This window comes from Nannospalax galili, unplaced genomic scaffold, assembly GCF_000622305.1.
Source record: "Nannospalax galili isolate Female #2095 unplaced genomic scaffold, S.galili_v1.0 scaffold285, whole genome shotgun sequence".
Taxonomy (NCBI): Eukaryota; Metazoa; Chordata; class Mammalia; order Rodentia; family Spalacidae; genus Nannospalax; species Nannospalax galili.
The window spans coordinates 4,639,699-4,644,293 of record NW_008355157.1 but is presented as its reverse complement, the minus strand read 5'-3'; the positions used below and the strand labels follow the sequence as shown (position 1 = coordinate 4,644,293).

Genomic DNA, 4,595 nt, shown 5'->3' with positions numbered 1-4,595 from the left:
AGATCCGCCTGCCTCTGCCTCCCAAGTGCTGGGATTAAAGGTGTGTGCCAGGACACTCAAATTAATTTATATTTTAATTTTATGTGTATGAGTGTATTGTCTGCATGTGTGTAAGTGTGCCCGTCGTGCAGTGCCGTGGAGGTCAGAAGAGGGCATCAGATCCCCTGAAACTAGAGTTACAGATGGTTGTTAGCGACCATGTGGGTGCTAGGAACCAAATCCAGGTCCTCTGCAAGAGCAACCAGTGCTCTTAACCTCTGAGCCATCTCTCCAGCGCCCCCTGTAAGAACTCTTTCAAAAATAGGCTTGAACTTTGGAAACAGATGTCAGCTGGAACTCCATCTATCAAACTGAGTAAGTCATTCAGCTTGGCAAAATGAGCATGTGCTCTATAAATTTAAACAAGACTGGTTGGTCATCTTGGGTGGTTCATAGGTTGCTCATGAAGGCCACTGCAGAAAAAGTTTCAGGAGTAGTGAGAAATGTCTTCCTTTGAACCCAAATCTGCCTCATTGTCAATGGTTCTTGTGGCTCCAATTCAAACCTAGAGGCAAAAGGCAAAGGACTGGCCTTTACAAACCCTCTCCTATCCCACTTCATCCTAGCAAGCCTGGTTATCTGCTTACCAACCCAGCAGATGAGAAAAGACAGAGGTATGCATAATGGTACCTGGGTTCCACACCAGACAGTCTGTGTCTACGAATTGTACTTAGGCCAGGGTATGATGCTTTTCTGAAGTTCAACAAGTGAAATTTAGCCCGATTTGGGCACTGCTGCATTAAAAAAGAGAATAATGGGCCTGGGGGGGCGATGCTCAGTCAGTAAAATGCTTGTTGTGCTAGCATGAGGGGCTGAGTTCAGGCTCCAGAACCCAAATAAAAAAAGCTGAGCGTAGTGATGGGAACTTGTAATCCCAAGGCTGGGAAGGTAGAGGCAGGAGGATCTCTGGGGATTGCTGGCCAGCCAGTCTAGATTAATTAGTGAGTCCCAGGTCAGTGAGGCTGCTGTGGGGGAATGGAACCCAGGGCCTCTCTCACATGCTAGGCAAACATTCTACCACTGAGCTGCATCTCTATCTAGCCTCTAAGATCCTGAATCCTCATCTAATTTATTCTATTATAGGACTCTGTGTGTGTGTGTGTGTGTGTGTGTGTGTGTGTCCCTATTTTAGCCTCTCCAGCTGTCTCTCAAGTGCAAAGTTACCCAGATGTTCTGGTCCTTGTTGTGCCCACAGGCCTTTGGACCAGTGGCCTCTCCCCTAACTCTTCCCCTTGTGATTGCCCCTTCCCTTGATTCAAGGACATTCTTTTGACAGAGCAGGAGGAAATTTCAGGCCAAGTACAAAACCTACTGTAGCAATATACCCACCTGGCTGCCATCTGTACAGTTTACACAGTGCTCCTGAACATGTGATTACTTTTGGTTTATGCTCAAAATAACGTGTCATGGTTAATTTTACATGTCAGCTGGATTAGGCTGCAGAGGTAGCCAGTGATTTGGTCAAACATTCTTGTTTGTCTGTGAGGGTGTTTTGGACAAGACTAACATTTGAATTATCAGACTGAGTACAGCAGATTGTTCCACCCATTGTGGGTGGACCTTGTCTAGTTAGTTGAAGGCTGGAATAGAACAGAAAGGCTCACCATCCCCAAGATAGAGTTCTTCCTGACTGATGCCTTTACATCACCTTTTCAGCTTTTCCTGGGTCTCGAGCCTGCCAGTCTTTGATCTAGAACTGCACCATCAGCTCTGCTGGATCTTAGCTTGCCGCTTGACTCACCCTGCTGACCATGGGACTTGACAGCTTTATAACTATATGTGCCAATTCCTTATAGTGTATCATGCACACTTACATATGCATGTGCGTGCACACACATGCATAAGCACACACTATTGTACTATTGGTTTTAGTTCTCTTGGTTCTCTGGAAACCATTGTCACAATAACTCTTGCTAACATGCCTTATTTAGAGATGAAATCATGTTTCAAAGTTAAAGCCACCACTGACTCCACCAACTGGCCACCCTGAATTCTGGCCATTCTATAATATGCTCAAGGTCAGAGTCAGTACTGCCAGTGGAGTAAGGACTTGAAGGCAGGCTTAATGCCATTAGGTTGTGCAGTTTCTCCTGGGGACTCCCACCACTGTGCTCCCTTTCCCAAGCACAAGCTCTTCCTTGAGACCCTGACCCTGGATGAGTGACTATTCCTAGGCTTAGGGTCAGTCCTAGCCCTTGAGGAACAGGAGAAGACTAAATGTTTTTCTTCTGGGTTCTAAGCCCTTCCCAGTTTAGCCCTGGATTAAATTAGCTCTCCTGGTAATGGCCACAGGCACCTGCATGGGTGTCCCCTCCCCTGCCCTCCAGCAATACCACCTGCCTTTTCGTACCTGGCTCTCTCTCTCCTTCCTCCCTATACCTGAGTACGCTGCAGCTCCTCTGTGCAGGCAGACACACTCTTTCTTAGTCCTCCTCCCCTGCTGGTCTAGTTTATGATAATGCTTTTCCTAGGGAGCTGGGCCAAGAGATGTTCACAGGTGAGTTAAACACAGACATTGGCTGTCCTGGGTCCTGCTGTCACTTCCATCCTTGCACAGATGGAAATACTTCAGAACCTACATTATTCCATTTTGTTGCTGATCACTTTGAACAGAGGCTCTATTTTGTCTCATTTCTTTGTCCGATCCTTCTGTATGCCACATAATCTTATCTGCCTGCAGGTTTATTTCCAAAACAAGTGAGGAACAGGTGTTTGGCTGACCAACACATGTTGATCTGTTGTGGTTCTCAAAATGTTTTAGAGATTCTTTGGAGGAGAGCAAGTTAGCTTCTTCTTAGTCAGAAACTAGGTTCTGGTGAGACAGCAAATGCACATTTGATATTTAGATGGTGGAATGGAAGGAGGGAGGAAAGGAAGCATAAAAAACCAACAGCAACATTCAGCAACCAAGTCTGTATGTAATAATTTTATAGGGACAGAGTGTACATGCAGATAACCTATAAATTGTGCCTTGGCCCACCAGTATGGGGGGGACCAACAATTCAGTAAGCCATAGTACTAGCTACAAAATTATATGTAAACCCCGTTTCCTATTCTTAGTATTTGAAAACACTTTAACACACTGTTGGCAATGCTCCTTGCATTGAGCACAGGGAGGGGTAGGTCAGTAGAGGGACTGCTCACAGGAGGGTGGGCCGTGGCTGGCCTCAGAGAGTTGTACAACCATGTTGAAAGGAGACTTTTCCTCGAGGCAGTTCTCTCAGCAAGGACCACAAACAAGGCTGGAAGCAAGAGTTACTGAGACTGTGGAGAAGGCCTTTCCACAAAGCCCGTGTGAGAAAGACTTGAAAAGGTGTGGGGGAGTGTGTGCCTGCCCTGCATGAGGTAATGTTCCCAGAGCATGTGGAGCCTCTGGTTAAAGGACCATTTATCCCCGTCATTATCTTGGCTAGTTTTAGTGTCTGCAATGTCAGTCATGACAATGGAGGCTGTGAAGGCCAACCTGAGGCTGCTGTTGCCTAACGCATTAGTGAGGGCTGGAGGCCACATGAGTTGATGAAGTTTGTCATTGATCCAAACACGTTTCAGCTGGCTGAGGTCTGTGAAAAAAGCCCAGATGGATTAATTTGGAATTAATATCTTCTGGGCTTTAGCAAGGGTGACAGCTAAAATTTATCCTGAATACATGCAAGGCAATGTTGAGGGTGCATCTCAGCATCTTTTTCCCTCCTCCCTCCCACCTCCTTCCTTCCCCTCCCCTCCTCGTTCCTTTCCTTCCTTCCTCTGAAACTGGATCCATGTTGCTTATTTTCAATTGAGCCTAGGTCCTCAAGCCTGCTCAGCAAGCACTCTACCACTGAGTTATAGCTCCAACCCTAATTGTGATTCATTTTCAGAGATCTACAGATGCTTTGATATGCCCACTCTCAAGAGGTAGAACCCAATTCCCTTCCCCTTAAGTGTAGACTGGATTCAGTAACTCGTTTCTAAGAAGCTGGGCCTTCCTCTTCCCTTGCTCAGCTGGGGGAAGTCAGTGCCATGCTATGAGAACACTGACAGCTTATGGGGAGCCTGTGTGATAAAGAACAAGCCACATGGGAGGACCACTGGAATCGCACATCCTGTTCTATCTATCTATCTATCTATCTATCTATCTATCTATCTATCTATCTATCTATCTATCTATCTATCTATCTATCTATCTATCTATCTATCTATCTATCTATCTATCTATCTATCTATCTATCTATCTATCTATCTATCTATCTATCTATCTATCTATCTATCTATCTATCTATCTATCTATCTATCTATCTATCTATCTATATCATCTATCTATCTACCTACCTATGGGCTGAGATATCGCTCAGCGTTTAAGGACACTGGCTGTTCTTGCAGAAGACCAGGGTTTGAATCCAAGCACCCACATGGCAGCTAACAACTGTTTGTAACTCCAGTCCCAGGGGATCCGACAGCCACTCTGTCCTCTGTGGGCATTGCGCGGCAAGGGTGCTCCTACCTACCTGCAGGCAATACACATATACACATAAAAATAAATAAAATTTAAAAACAAAGAAAAAAAGAAAGCACATTTA

General features: G+C 45.4%; 1 long non-coding RNA gene across 1 annotated transcript in view; it reads right to left on the bottom strand.

Annotated features, from left to right (window-relative positions):
- Positions 1-2,997: 2,997 nt before the first annotated feature.
- Positions 2,998-4,595, bottom strand: part of LOC115067533 — a 14,022-nt gene continuing 12,424 nt past the window's right edge. The window contains exon 4 of the long non-coding RNA XR_003846938.1: positions 2,998-3,599. This is a non-coding gene — a long non-coding RNA (uncharacterized LOC115067533). The remainder of the gene's footprint in view (positions 3,600-4,595) is intronic.